Raw genomic sequence first — 16,631 nt, forward strand, 5'->3', positions numbered from 1 at the left:
TTGGTAAGAGGATCCCTTCATTCCCCTCACCAATCTTGTTGCCCTTCTCTGTACACGCTCAAGTAAATCTACATCCTTCCTAAAATGAGGCCTCCAGACCTGTACGCAGTACTCAAGGCGTGGCCTGACCATTGCCTTAAACAGAGGGACAATCACCTCCTTCTCCCTGCTAGCAAAATTCCTATATATCATTGACAAAACCCCATGACCTGCCCTGGCAGCCTGCCTGCATTGCTCAGAAAACTTCATATCTGACTATACAATTACTCCCAGGTCTTTTTCATTTTCTACCACCTTAAGCGTAGTACCACACAATTGGTACTTTTCTCTGGGGTTACTTCTACCCATATGCAGTACTTTGCATTTTTCAAGGTTAAACTTCAGTTGCCACTTCTTAGCCCGTCTGCCAAAATTATCTAGATCCTGTTGCATAGCACACTGCAATTACTGTCATTAACAACCCTGCCAACCTTTGTATCATCTGCAAACTTCGACATTAAGCCTGATATACCTTCATCAATATCATTGATAAATACAAACCAACAGTGGGACTCCACTAATAACATTAGTCCACGAAAAGCAGCACCCATTGATTACCACCCTATGTCTTCTCCCACTTAACCATCCTTTTATCCATTGTAGCAACTTACCCTTAATACCATTCTGCTCCAATTTGTACAATAGTCTTTCATGCGCAACAGTGTCAAAAGCTTTCCTGAAATCCAAATATATGATATCAAAATTATTTTTTGCATCCAGTTCCTTTGTAACCACATCATAATATCCTATCAAATTTGTTAGACAAGACTTTCCCTTAATAAACCCATGCTGTGTCTGAATTATTGCTGCAGTTTTGTCTAGATGATCCTGCAATGTATCTTTAACCAGTGACTCCATTATTTTACCCGGAACAGAAGTTAAACTAACTGGTCTGTAATTACTCGTGTCACCCTTCAATCCCCCCTTTGTGAATTGGGAATACATTTGCACATCTCCAGCCAGTGGGAACCTCCCCTGAGTCCAAGTATGCTCTCATAATTATGGCTAAGGGTTTGCTTAGTTGCTTTGCCGCCTCCTTTAATATAAGTGGATAGATCCCATCCACCCCAGGTGCTTTTCTTATGTTTAAATTCAACAATTTCTCCTCCACTTTGCTTTCAGTTATTACAAAATCATTAAGTATCCTGCTACGATTTGATAACCTTCTGCCATTTTCAAACCTTAATAATTCGTCATGTGTGAATGTAGATACAAAATACTCATTCAGTTTGTTTGTTATCTGAGCAGGATCATCAACAGATCATTAACTGTATAAACTTGCTTACTTTCCCCGTTTGCTTCTGCTAATGCTAATGCTAATCAATAGCGTAGCTACCCTTTTTCGGGCCCAGAGGCAAAGGGCATGATCAGGCCCTATTTAATTAATGAAAATTGCAAAAACAGGAGACAGCCAAAGACGCCGGGCTCCTAAAGTGCCCGGACCCGGAGGCAATTGCCTTTCCTACCTACATGGTAGCTAGGCCACTGATGCTAATGCTAATATTACGCATTTGTCTGAGTTAAATTCGAATAGGTGGTGGCTATGAGGCGTCAGTGCATTGTTCTTGCAAGTTTTGTGTGGTTGCTGGGCGAAATACCGAAGTTTCAGACTGAAAAAAACATGCAACCCACGCCTGAGACGGAATAAAGCAGCAACCTTATAAAAAAGCACATAAATATTCTTGCCCTCTTTGAGGGGATTAGAACCCAGGCCTTTTCCACCCACTGTGCCACTTATTTCACAGTGATGGTTTATGCCGCATGCTTGTCTTCATACGTAGCACAGTGGCTCGTCCTTTGTTCTTCGTTGGCCGTAGGATGCTCTCCGTTTGTTTTTCATAGGCCTTAGCTGTTCCTCCTTCCGAGGACTCGCTACATTCTATCAAACAGATTAAAATTATTACTAGCCATATGGTGCAACGAAGTACAGACGCTTGTGCTGCACCAGCCAAAAAAAAAATTTGGAGTACCCTGAGAGAGAGAGAGAGAGAGAGAGAGAGAGAGAGAGAGAGAGAGAGAGAGAGAGAGAGAGAGAGAGAGAGAGAGAGAGAGAGAGAGAGGAGGGAATCACCAAAAAAAGAGAAGAAAGATGATATCCAGTTCAGAACCCTGGGTGTGCCAAGCCCATACTCATCAGATGTGAGCCCCTGGGGTTGAAATGGCTTTGGATTAACCCTATTTGTTTTTTTTTTTTTTTTTTTGTTTGTTTTTTTAAGCAATTGGAAAGCGTTTCTATAAATCTGGTTTTGAATTATTTACACAACACTTTTCCATCGCTTAACTTACTCGCAATATGAATTTTTGCATGATTTTGCAAAGTCATGCAAAGCAGAAGAAAGAATTTCTCTTAGAAACCCATGTTCAAAAATTGTTTTGTAGAAATTTCTTGTTCGAATAAAATTGTCGAATTCTATTTAAATTATAATTTTTCTGGCTCCCCCCCCCCCCCCGTAGGTAATAGTAACGATGCCTAAAGTGCCTAAGTAAAAAGTATACCCCTGGGCTTTACATGGGAAGAATTAGCATTACCATTAGTAGAGACATATGATGCAAGAAAACAAGCTCATACAGCTTCAGTCAAAAAAAAGAAAAAAAAAACACTCCCATTTCACCCATCCATTAGCTCCACGTGTTTGCCTAGTTCTGCCTTGAATTTATTTAAGATGTGAACTTCTACAACGACAGATAGAAGGTTGTTCCAGTAATCACTACCCGCTGGCAAAAGGCAAATTTTCCGCACATCTGTTCTACAACTGTCTTTCCACAATTTGAATTTATGTCCCCTTAGGCGATTAATTTGAGCTAGAGGAAGAATCTGATCAGCATTGAGCTTGCTCAAACCATCCAAGGCCTTATCACCTCGCAGGTGCCTAGTCTCCAGACACTGTAATTTGCAGGGTTGCCCTTACGAAGAGAGGCTCAATTTCTGCAAATCCCAATTTGCAGAAATTGAGCCTCTCTTCGTAAGGGCAACCCTTTGTTCCATTCACTAATCTTGTCGCCCATCTCTGTACTCGTTCCAGCAGCTCTGCATCCTTCCTAAAATGAAGTTTCCAGACCTGTATTCAGTACTCAAGGTGTGGCCTGACCACTGTCTTATACAAGGGGATAATCATCTACTTATCCCTTCTAGAAAAATTCCTGAACAGAAGAATTACCAAAAGTTTACTAGCTTCAGAGTGAACATGAAATATTAGCTATAATAATAATATTATGTATGTTAATTACTGGCATATATAATTAATAACGATGTTAATGATACACTAAGCCCTTAAATTACAATTAACATTGTTAATTAACAATGTTAATTGTACACGAACTAATTAAGCCTCATTCCCTACGTAGTATTGAGCAAACTAAGCATTGATCTTATATTGTGGAGGACTCCTCCACGAGTTCCCTTAGTATTGCACTACTCTAAATAAAACTAACTGCTCCAGTTCAATATATTGCTGTTGTATTTAAGTATGTACCACTACTCAAACCCGGGCTTCGATCCTTTTTGGGATCATCGATGCGCTAACTAACAAACAGTGCATTCAACGTTACGTACAAAATAAGGTTATGCAATCGTAATATGAAGCTTTTGCCATCAACTCATTCGATTAAAGATGTTAACTTAAAAGAATTAAAAAAAAAAGTGCAATGCTTGAATCATTGAATTCCTGGCAGATACTACGTCTGTACGCATTCCGCTATTACGAGAAGTTTTACGCTCTTTGGGGGTGTGGCTGATGCGACGTTGTTTGTTGAAAGCTTGGACTTGATGATTTAAGTTGAATCTCATTATTATATGATTGCATGCCTTTGCTAATTCGCTTTAATTACAACTCCATCATTATAATTCAAATAAAATGAGATTGTTGTTATAATTTTGTCTTTTGTTTTGAGTCATATATCGGTATCAATAGTAGCATCCTCATCTTATATGACTGAAGAACCGGAATTAAATGTTATCTGGAAGATGGACGTCAGTTGCTTTATGTGTTTCGTTGCTGCTTCACATCCCAAGTTTGTTATATGTTTGTTGATTGAGGTGATTCTTTTTGATTCTGTATTTTGAGTGAGTGAGATATGATAAATGGATGACTCATATTTTTTTTAGCAACATAACGTTATTAGTTTTGGAAGTCTGATTTGATGTTTATCTCCTTATTGTAATGCATATACTTGGCTTTTGACAGAGGAACAAATATAAAGAGTACACATATTAACGCTTTACACTGAATGCTACAAAATTAAATTTTAAAATACTATCATTCATTGCACTGCAACTTTAGTTAAATCGCGGTATATAATTGCAGTTTAGGAACTAAAATTAACTTCTAAAGTCCGTATTAGCGAGTGTGTGGAGTTGGTTTGGAATGTTAGTTTAGGTTTATTTATTCATATAAACGAACGTCAACAAATAATTTTCAGTGTATGAAAATATGTTTATTACACATTTCTATTCTTTTTCCTTTAGCAGAAAAATTCTACCAGTTCCTAACAATTGGGCAGTTGCCTTTCATATGTCATGGTAATGTTTATTTAGCATAGACAAATGTTAAATGGACAAATATTTGTTTATTTGCATAAACAAATATTTAACGTGTACAGGTTTTATTATTTATCAGGTTTACCTTTGCATCTTAATTAAAATGTAAAAGAATTAATTCGTTACTTCATTTATTTTTTTTGAGGTTAATCTTTTACAGGCCAGATAAAATTTTAAATTTATGAAGTTACTGGCTTGTGCATTGAATTACGTTATATATAAATGAAATATATTTCAATATATACATCATTATATATTACTATCATTTGATAATAAGTTTTCAAAATGCTCATAATGAAAAATTATAAGCGTTTTTGATATGAATTATTTGTGCTTAAACTTGCACACCTTTTGGAATTTTTTTCTTATAATTGTCAGTTTAATCACAGTATGTAATTTCACAATTTTTAGTATTTTTTATCAGTGTCAGGTTCTGCACTGTTATGAAATTTGATATCATAACACTAAGTGAAGTATATTGTTACTTATTAGTAAATTAGTGCTACCTTTCAGGCAGTCATTTTGGTACCTCATTAGTAGGCAGTCAAGTGGAAATCAGTGGAGAATCAGATAATAAAGTTAAGTTCTGCACTGCATTATGAATAAGGAACAATATACTTAGTATTATTTAGTATTAACTCTTAGTATTATTTATTAGTAGTGCATGTTTTGTTTATCAATTTCTGTATAGGAAGTTCACAAAGTGCAGCTCTCTCTATAGTTGAATATGTTTTTTTTTTTTTTTATTTAAAACTTAGGAACTAATATGAATAGTTTTAATAAAATAACAACACACTACACAAATAAATCAAAAACATTGCCCTTATTTTTGTTTTATTTTGTATTGAAGTCTCTGGCAAAGAATGCAATCAACAGCAGCAAAAACTTCTATGTTTATATTAACAGTAGAAGGAAGGGATTGAATCACATTGGGCTGCTTGACGTCAGTGGTTTAAACCACTGACATCAAGCATCATCACTGACATCATTCATAATGCAGTGCAGAACTTAATAAAGTTAAGTTCTGCACTGCATTATGAATAAGGAACAATATACTTCACTTAGTATTATTTATTAGTAGTGCATGTTTTGTTTATCAATTTCTGTATAGGAAGTTCACAAAGTGCAGCTCTCTTATAGTTGAATATGTTTTTTGTTTTTTTTTTTATTTAAGGAACTAATATGAATAGTTTTAATAAAATAACAACACACTACACAAATAAAACAAAAACACTGCCCTTATTTTTGTTTTATTTTGTATTGAAGTCTCTGGCAAAGAATGCAATCAACAGCAGCAAAAACTTCTATGTTTATATTAACAGTAGAAGGAAGGGATTGAATCACATTGGGCTGCTTGATGTCAGTGGTTTAACTCTGATGACTGCTCAGGCTACTTACAAATAGGATAGGTATTTGCCACCTACATTCACATATGTTGAATTATTTAGGGAATGGGGGATGCCTGAAGTGTATCAAACTCTAATGAGGAGTTAAATGATTATGTGATAACTGAAAGGAAAGTGGAGAGAAATTATTGAAGCTAAACATAAAACAAAGTTGCCTGGAGTGGATGGGATTTATCCAATTATATTAAGGAGGCAGGAAAGGAGGTAAGCGAACTGTTAGCCACAATTATGATAGCATTCCTTGATTTGGTGGCAGGCCCATTGAACTAGAGATGTGAGAAAATGTCCGCAATTCACAAAGTAAAAAGGTAACACGAGTAGTAGTAGTAGTAGTGGCAAATGATGCAAGAAAGCAAGCTCATATGGCATCAGCCAAAAAAAAAAAGCACAATTCACCCATCCGTACCCTCTAAGAATTTTCTAGTTTTTCCTTTAAATTTATTCAACTCATCCACTTCCACGACAGATGGGAGTTTGTTCCAACAATCAACCACCCACTGGTTGAAGGTAAACTTCCACACATCTATCCTGCAGCCATCCTTCCTCTACTTAATTTATGCCCCTTCATATGTGTAATCTCATCAAGTGGAACAATATCAGTAACATTCAGCTTAGTCAATCCATTTAAGACTTTAAACACCTCGGTGAGATCTCCCCACAGGTACCTAGTACTGAGATGCTGCAATTTGGAGAATCAATGCCTTTCTAGGTAAGGGCACCCTTTTATTCCCTTCACCAATCTGGCTGTGCTTCTCTGCACCCATTCCAGCAGACTACATCCCTCCTCAAGTGAGGCCTCCAGACCTGTATATAGTACTCAAGATGCAGCCTAAACATGGTCTTATACAAATGGATAATCATCTCATCCATGCTAGCAAAGTTTCTATATATAGTTAACAAAACCCCAGTGCAGATAAGCTGTACTGACAGCTTATCTGCACTGCTCAGAGAATTTCATGTCTGACTGCACAGTTACCCCCAGGTCTTTTTCATTCTCCACTACCCAGAGTGTAGTACCACACAGTTGATAAGTTACTCTGGGGTTAGGCGCCTCCATAGCTAGGTGAGCAGGAGCAGCAGTGCATAGCACACGCTTCTTGATTAGACCGGGGTTCGAGCCCATGACCACCAAATACGGAGGATGCGGTGCGGAAAGGTCAGAGAATGACCACCGCATATACCCGGAGCAATATGGCCTTAGTTGCTAATGCTCCTGAAAACCAAATAACAACTCCTCTGGGGTTACTGCTGCCCATGTGCAGTATCTTGCATTTGTCAATGTTAAACTTCACATGCCATTTCTCAGCCCATTGACCCAGTTTTCCTAGATCTTGTTGCAGTAGTGCACCCTGATGACTGTCATTAACTACCCTGCCAACCTTTGTATCATCTGCAAACTTAGACATTAAGCCTGATATACTTTCATCAATATCATTGATAAATACTGTATATAAAACAACAATGGACCCAGCACTAAACCCTGGGGAACTCCACTAATTTTTTAGCATTAGCATTGGTAGAGGCACACGATGCAAGCAAGCAAGCTTATGCAGCATCAGCCAAAAAAAAAACTCCGATTTCACCCCTCCATTCGTTCCAAATACCAGTCCAGCTCAGCCTTAAATTTATTTAGGCTATCAACTTCCACAACAAAAGATGGAATAATAACATTAGTCCATGAAAAGCAGTGCTTATTGGTAACCACTGTCTGTCTCTTCTTCCACTTAACCATCCCTTTATCGATAGCAGTAACTTTCCCTTAATGCCACATTGATCTAGTGTGGGCAGCAGACTTTTGTGTCAAAATTATTTTCTATCCGATTCCTTGGTCACTGTATCATAGTAACCTATCAGATTAGTTAAACAAGACTGCCCCTTGATAAATCCATGCCGTGATGTGTATAATTGCAGGTCTGCCCAAATGGACTTGCATGTCTCTGGAACAGACATAAGCTAACAGGTCTGTAGTTACATCACCCTTTGATCCCTCTTTATGAATTGGGGATACATATGCACATCTCCAGTCCATAGGAACCTCTCTTGAATCCAAGGATGCTCTTATAATTATGGCTAAGGGTTTGGTTATCTCCTTTGCTGCCTCCCTTAATGTAATTGGATAGATTTCATCCACCCCAGGTGCCTTTTTTATGTCCATCTTCAACAATTTCTCCTCCAATTTCCTATTAGTTATCATAGTCATTTAGCTCATTTTTTCTTTAGATTTTTGATAAACTTCTGGCACCCCACCCTAAAGAATTCTTCATATGTGAATGTAGATGCAAAATACCTATTCAGTTTGTTTGCAATCTAAGCAGGGTCATCAACAGAGCTCATAGATATCAAGTGGCCCAATGTGATTCAACTCCCTTCTTTCTACTGTTAATATAAGATAGACAGTCATTTTTTCTGTTTTTCTTTGCATTCTTTGCCAGAGACGTCTCATAATCTTCCTTACCTTGCCTAACCTTCTTTGTGACTTGATTACAGACTAATTTATATCTACCGTAGGCATCTGTATTACATGATAATTTATATGCATATCATGCACTTTTCCTTTCTGCTATGTGTCTCAGTAGTTCATCTGACATCCATTTAGGTTTAAGCCTGGAACAGTATTACTTTATTGATATGAGAAGCCTAGTAGCTTCTTTGATTACTTTCCTGAATACTTGCCATTTAGAATGTGCTGTAACTACTGTAAAGGGTAAACTACTGCCTTTAATTAAATTCCACATTAGTACACTGTGATCGCTGCCACCCAGTGGATCTTTTACCTGAAGATTCTTAATGCATGAAGAATCACTGCTGATAACATGATATAAGAGTATTGCTTCCTCTTGTTGCCTCTCTAACACTCTGCTGTAGAAAGCAGTCATCCAAGGAATCCACAAAAGTCTTGCTAGCTTGTGAGAAATAACACAGCCACAAATTTCAGTCAACATCTGGAAAGTTAAAATTCCCATTTATGAGACATTCTGATTTGCTGGCCCACTCTATTTCCCTGTATAGCTGTTTGATATACTCATAACAGTCATTAGGCCAATAACACAATAACACACTCCTACTCTCAATCTTGTTTTCCCAGTGCTTATATTGCACCAAACTGACTCACTATTGCACTTGTCGCCCAAGCCAAATGGATGCTCTGTCTTAGATTTAATATTCTTCTTAACTAAAAGCATAACCCCTTAACCTCTCCTGTCCCATCTGTCCTTCCTGTATACAATGTATACAGGAAGGACAGATAAGATACAGGGAGGAGGAAAAACAGCTGTAGAATAGATATGCGGAAATTTGCCTTTAACCAGCGGGTGGTTAATTGCTGGAACAAACTTCCATCTGTCATTGTGGATGTTGATAGGTTAATTAAATTTGAGGAACTGGACAAACGTTTAGAGGGAATGGTTGTGTGTTTTTTTTTTTTTTTTGGCTGATGCTACATAAACTCATACTCTTGCTTTCTTGCATCACATGCCATGATTACTATTATAATCCCCATATTCAAATTCAGCATCACATATGTCTGAGTGACATCATGTCTCCGCTATTCCTACAATATCTACATATGATGACTTAATCAGTACTTCAAATTTATTTACAATGCACCTAGCATTAGTGTACAGGCAAGTATTAGCATTAATTGAGGCATATGATGCAAGAAAACAAGCTTATAGAGCATCAGCCAAAAAAAAAAAAATATATATATACAGGGTGCAGGCACCTCCGTGGGCAGGAGCAGCAGTGCATAGCACACGGTTCTTGATTAGACCGGGGTTCGAACCCATGACCACCAAATACGGAGGATGCAGAAAGGTCAGGGAATGACCACTGCATATCCCCGGAGCAACATGGCCTTAGTTGCTAATGCTCCTAAAAACCAAATAACAAACAACAAATAATAATACAGGATGCAGAGAAACTCTACCGACAAACTTGAACAGGTGATAGATGGTACCAAAAGAAACATTTTTTGTCAAGAAAACATAGTTCGTAAATGAGTCATTATAGTAGCAGAAGCTATGAAAGGGTTGTAAAAATCAGAACACATTCAGTAATTTAATGTATACAAACAATTTGCTGTTGCACACAAAATAGAAAAAACAATTCGTAAGAAGTGTTCGAACTGGTGACCGTGATGTTCAATGCATAACTCACACCGATGCATCATTGAATGTTTTAGGCGTTGGAAGTTCCTAGGATTGTCTTGTATCTCTGCACTTTCTGCAACAATCTGTGCTATAAGTTCCTCCACTGTGTCAAATGCCATTTCATACACAAGAGTCTTCATGTATCCCCAAAAGAAAAAGTCCAAACAAGTCAGATCAGGCGACCTTGCTGACCAGGCTACAGGTCCACCTCGACCAATCCATCTGCCTGGAAAGGTTATATGTAAGTGTGCACGTACACGTCTGTCAAAATGTGGTGGTGGTGCGCCATCATGTTGGAACCACATTTGTGCTTGGACAATCAGAGGAACATCCTCCAACAACTCTGGAAGTGTGTGCTCTAGAAAACGCAAATAGAGTCGTCCATCTAAACGTGCAGGCAACGTGTATGGTCCAACTAAAACATTTCCCATAATGCCTGCCCATACATTGACACTAAACCTGTGTTGGTAGCCATGTTCAACCATTGCATGGGGATTATTCTCTGCCCACACATGACTGTCACAGCTGTTGAACAATCCCTCTTGGGTGAAACATGCGTCATCAGTGTAAAGCACATTATTGGCAAAATCAGGCTGCAATTTGATTTCCTATAAAAACCAGTAGGAGAACTCAACACGGTGGGCAAAGTCAGCAGGTTCTAGTTCATGCACTTTCTGGCATCGGAAAGGATGTGGTCCGGCTTCGTGCACCACATCCCACACCAAACGATGCTGCACATCCAATTGATGTGCAATGGCTCTTGTGCTGGTAGAGGGAGTATTAGTGAAGATCTGCAAAACCTGTTCCTCAAACTGGGGTGTCCTTACATTCCATCGACGTCCAGTATCATGCATATTCACACTGAAAGAGCCACTGTCCCACAATCTTTGGTGTATCGCAGCAAATGTTGTGTGGTGAGGCAACCTTCTGTCTGGAAAGCATTCTTGATAAATCCTGCGAGCCTCTCTTCCACTTGCTCCACCATACATTAAATGGATAGCCGCCATTTCTGCAACAGTGAATAATATGACATTACACTTTTATGCTATTAGTGGCAGATACGCACCACTCCAAGGCACGTCCATAGCCTGGTGGGCAGGAGCAGCAGTGCGTAGCACATGCTTCTTGATTAGACCGGGGTTCGAGCCTGTGACCACCAAATAAGGAGGATGTGGAAAGGTCAGGGAATGACCACCGCATACCCCCGGAGCAATATGATCTTAGTTGCTAATGCTCCTAAAAACCAAATAACAACAACAACTGATGATGTTACCAAAAGCAAATTCAAAATGGAAGCATTCAAAGAACTTATCTTGGAAGCTACTAGGCTTTACATATCAACTAAGAAATATTGTTCAAGGTTTAGGCCTAAGTGGATGTCAGATGAACTAATGAGACATATGGCAGAGAAAAAAAATGCATGGGATACATACAAATTAACACGTGACACAGAAGCCTATGATAGATACAAGTTGATCTGTAACCAAGTTACAAAGGAGGTTAGGCAGGCGAAGGCAGATTACGAGAAATCTTTGGCAAGGGATGCAGATTACGAGAAATCTTTGGCAAGGGATGCAAAGAAAAACAGCAAAGAGTTCTTTACTTATGTAAACTCTAGAAGGAAGGGGATGAATCAGATTGGTCCACTTGATATCGATGGATCAACTGTTGATGATCCTGCTCAGGTAGCTAACAAACTAAATGAATATTTTGCATCGACACACGAGGAGTTATTCAGGGAGGGGAATGCCAGAGGTGTATTCAACTCTGGCAGTAGGCTAGAGAATCTTGTAATAACTGAGAGTAAAGTGGAGGAGAAATTGTTGAAGATAAACACAAGAAAGGCACATGGGGTGGATGGGATCTATCCAGTTATATTAAAGGAGGCAGCAAAAGAAGTAAGCAAACCCTTAGCCATAATTATGAGGGCTTCCTTGGACTCAGGGGAGGTACCCACAGACTGGAGATGTGACCCCAATTCACAAAGGAGGATCAAAGGCCGACACAAGTAATTATAGACCTGTGAGTTTAACTTCTGTTCCAGCAAAATTAATGGAGGCACTGGTTAAAGAAGCACTGCAGGATTATCTAGACAAGACTTCAGTTATAGCTCAGACACAGCATGGTTTTGTTAAGGGGAAGTCTTGCCTGACCAATTTGATTGGATACTATGATGCAGTCACAAAAGAACTGGATGCAGGGAATAACTTTGATATTATATACTTGGATCTTAGAAAGGCTTTTGATACTGTTGCACATGGAAGACTGCTGCACAAATTGGAGCAGTGCGGCATTGGAGGCAAATTGCTGCTACGGATAAAGGAGTGGTTGAGGGGGAGAAGACAGAGTGGTAATCAATGGACACTGCTCATCGTGGACTAATGTTATTAGTGGAGTCCCTCAGGGTTCAGTATTGGGTCCATTATTGTTTTCTGTATTTATAAATGATATTGATGATGGTATATCCAGCTTAATGTCCAAGTTTGCAGACGATACGAAAGTTGGCAGGGTTGTCAAGGACACTACTGATACTATGCTACTGCAACAGGATCTGGAAAGGTTGAGCAGATGGGCTGAGAGGTGGCAAATGTAGTTTAACATTGACAAATGTAAAGTACTACATATGGAAACAGCAATCCCAGAGCAACGTATCAACTCTGTGGTACTACACTGACAGTGGTAGAGAATGAAAGGGACCTGGGGGTGGTTGTGCAGGCAGATATGAAGTTCTCTGAGCAGTGCAGACGGGCTGCAAGAGTAGCTCATGGTGTATTGTCGATGATATATAGGAATTTTTCTAGCAGGGATAAGAAGGTGATTATTCCCTTATATAAGGCAATGGTCAGGCCACACCTAGAGTACTGTATACAGGTCTGGAGGCCTCATTTCAAGAAGGATGTAGAGATGCTGGAACGAGTACAGAGAACGGCAACAAGATTAGTGAATGGAACAAAGGGGTGCTCTTACGAAGAAAGGCTTAAGTTTTGCAAATGCAGTGTCTGGGGACTAGGCACCGGCGAGGTGAACCGCTTCGAGATGCTGGCCGTGCCCGAGGATATAAATGAAGAAGAAAAGCAGATCTCTGATGCCATCCTGGAATGTGCCAAGCCCCTATGTCCACCTGCCCGACGTCGAACACAACCATGGATATCAGACGAGTGCCTCGACCTCGTGGAGAAACGGAAACAGGCAAAGTTGGTCGACTTTGAACGGTACCGGCAGCTAAACCGAGAAGTCCGACAAAGAATGACAGCAGAAAGAGAAGCATACTGGAACCAAGTGGCAGACGATCTTGAAGTGGCGGCATCCAAAAACGAGTACCGCACCCTCAGATGTCTGAGTGGAAAGACCAAATTGACTAGTGACAACATCAAAAATGCTGATGGGACCTTCGTGCGATCACCATCCGAACGCCTGCAACGGTGGAGTGAATTCTTCAAAGCTTTGTATAATCATGACCCACCTCAGGGACCGCCAGCAACAGCACTCTCGATCGACCCCCCTGATGTCTCCATGGTCGATGTTGAGCCTACAGTAGAAGAAGTGAAAGCAGCCATACAATCCCTGAAGAATGGCAGGGCACCAGGAGTGGACCAAGTCACCACAGAAGCGATCAAAGCCGGGGGAGATGTACTGCTTCGCCGACTACACTCACTCCTCAAAACCATCTGGTGCACTGAACAAATTCCGTTAACATGGAGGAAAGCCATTATCGTACCGATCCACAAGAAAGGTGATAACCGGGACTGCAAGAACTACCATGGCATCAGCCTCCTTTCCATCATCGGAAAGGTCTTTATGAAGATCATCCAGTCAAGACTGCAAAAACATCGCGAGCAAACCAGTCGAGAAGAACAGGCAGGATTTAGACCCGGGCGAGGATGCTGTGATCAAATCTTTGCCATTCGTCAGCTGATGGAGGAGAGGATCCGGTGTGGACAGCGAACCGTCATTGTTTTCATTGACTTTAAGTCTGCTTTCGACTGTGTCCACCGGCCTGCCTTATGGAAACTACTAGAGGTTGAACATGTACCTCGAAAAGTCATCACACTCCTCCAAACTGCATACAATGGTTTAACCAGCCAGGTGCGCATCCAGAATGATTTATCTGAGGAATTTACCATCCAAACTGGAGTCCGCCAAGGGGATGTAGCCTCCCCGTTGCTTTTCAACATCGTGGTCGACGCCATTATGAGGCAAGCATTCAGAAACAGACAGGGCATACAATATGACAAGGATCACTATGTGACTGACCTGATGTTTGCTGATGATAGTGCTATCCTTTCCGGTAACGACGCTGAAGCCACGGACATCCTCTACGACATTGCCCGCATTGCCCGGCCATACGGTTTGAAGATCAATGCTGGTAAGACAAAGGCCCTGACAACAGATGGGTCGCAAGCCACCATCTATCTCGAAGGTGTCCAGATCGAGCAAGTGCAGGACTTTAAACACCTTGGGTCGCTGGTCCAGGAGAAGAAAGTTGCATCCACCATGGAAATCCACAGCAGAATTGGACAGGCGGCCACTGCGTTCGCCTCGCTCAAATGGTGTCTGTGGAAGAGGACCAACATTTCCACAAAGACTAAAATCCGACTCTTCCGGACTTTGATCCTGCCCATTCTTCTTTACGGATCGGAAACATGGATTTGTCTCAAGTTAGATTTGAACAAACTTGAGGTATTCCAAATGCGATGCCTGCGGCAGATCTTGGGCATCTCTCTTCGCGACCGCATCACTAATGATACCATCCGCGCCAGATGCCAACAGCAACCAACCATTGCCGACCAAATCCAGAAGCGAAGGCTCAGATGGTTTGGCCACGTATGTAGAATGGGCACGAACAGAATACCATGCACACTCCTTTGGAGACAACGACCCACCCAATGGAGCATCCAACGGACCGCGCCTAGGAAAACGTGGGCCAAGCAAGTGGAAGATGACTTGAAGAGCCGACGTCTCGACCTTAACCAGGCCAGGACTGAAGCCATGGATCGTAAGGTATGGAAGAACATCACAGAGCAAGTCCGAAACCCTGCGGCACCTACAGCAGCATACTGGTTGCGTGGCCAACTGCCTTCCCCAGCTGCCAGCTAAGGACCAAAGAAGAAGAAGAAGAGGTGATCTGATAGAGGTGTATAAAGCCTTGAATGGTTTGAGCATGCTTAATGCTGATGGGATTCTTCCTCCTGCTCAGAATAATCACCTGAGAAGGCATAAATTCAAATTGAGAAAAGACAGATGTAGGATAGACGTGAGGAAATTTGCCTTTAGCCAGCGGGTGGTTGGTTGGTGGAATAGACTTCCATCCCTTGTCATGGAAGTTGATAGCCTAAATAAGTTTAAGGCTCAGCTGGACAGGTATTTCGAACGAACAGAGGGGTGAAGTGGTTATTTTTTATTTATTTATTTATTATTATTATTTTTTTTTTTTTTTTTTGACTGATGCTGCATAAGCTTGCTTTCTTGCATCAAATGCCTCTACTAATGCTAATGCTAACAGCAGCACCACTCCGAGGTCCTCTCAATGCATGCATACGTTAATGTTGATGGTAGTCGTACGTTCAAGCACTATTATTATTATTTATTATTATTATTATTATTATCAGCCATATGGTGCAAGGAAGACTGAAGCTTATGCTGCACCAGCCAAAAGAAAATTTGAGTACCCTGAGAGAGAGAGAGAGAGAGAGAGAGAGAGAGAGAGAGAGAGAAGGAAGGAAGAATGACGATATCCATCTATTCTCCAACTGTCTTTCCTCAATTTGAATTTATGCCCCGTCATGTGTGGAATCTGAGCTAGAGGAAGAATCCCATCAGCATTGAGCTTGCTCAAACCATTCAAAGCCTTATACACCTCAGTCTGATCACCTCACGGGTGCCTAGTCTCCAGATGCTGCAATTTGTAACTTAAGCCTACCTTGGTACCAGCAACTCTTTGTTCCACTCACTAGATCCACCAAACAATCTATGTTATAGATTGTTTTTTCTATTTTGTGTGCAATGGCAAATGATTGGTATGCATTAAATTACATTAAATTACTGAATATGTTGTTCTGATTTTTACAACCCTTTAATAGCTTCTGCTGCTATAACGACTCATTTACAACCTATGTTTACTTGACAAAAAATGTTTCATTTGGTACCCTCTATCACCTGTTCAAATTTGTCGGTAGAGTTTCTCTGCACCCTGTATATAAAATAAATAAAAATAAAAAAAAACCTTCCCATTTAACCCGTCCGGTTATACATATACGTGGCTTTACTCTTATTTACTCTAACACAGTCCATGTATTATTTATTAGTTCCATGGGAGCCTCCGTAGCCAGGTGGGAAGGAACAGCAGTGCGTAGCAGACGCTTCTTGATTAGACCGGGGGTCAAGGAATGACCACCGCATATTCCCGGAGCAATATGGCCTTAATTGCTAATGCTCCTAAAAACCAAATAACAATAACAACAATTTGTTCCATGATGACCCACAGCAGGGCCTGAAAACCCA

At 40.4% G+C, this 16,631-nt stretch overlaps 1 protein-coding gene across 1 annotated transcript in view; it reads left to right on the plus strand.

Moving 5' to 3' along the window:
• The first annotated feature begins 3,753 nt into the window (after positions 1-3,753).
• Positions 3,754-16,631, plus strand: part of LOC150086482 (actin-binding protein IPP) — an 80,773-nt gene continuing 67,895 nt past the window's right edge. Inside the window, exon 1 of the mRNA XM_090372597.1 lies at positions 3,754-4,075. The gene's annotated coding sequence lies outside the window, so the exon portion shown is untranslated. The remainder of the gene's footprint in view (positions 4,076-16,631) is intronic.

The sequence above is a fragment of the Mastigoproctus giganteus genome, chromosome 4 (assembly GCF_048544385.1).
Source record: "Mastigoproctus giganteus isolate SK-2022 chromosome 4, ASM4854438v1, whole genome shotgun sequence".
Classification (NCBI taxonomy): domain Eukaryota; kingdom Metazoa; phylum Arthropoda; class Arachnida; order Uropygi; family Thelyphonidae; genus Mastigoproctus; species Mastigoproctus giganteus.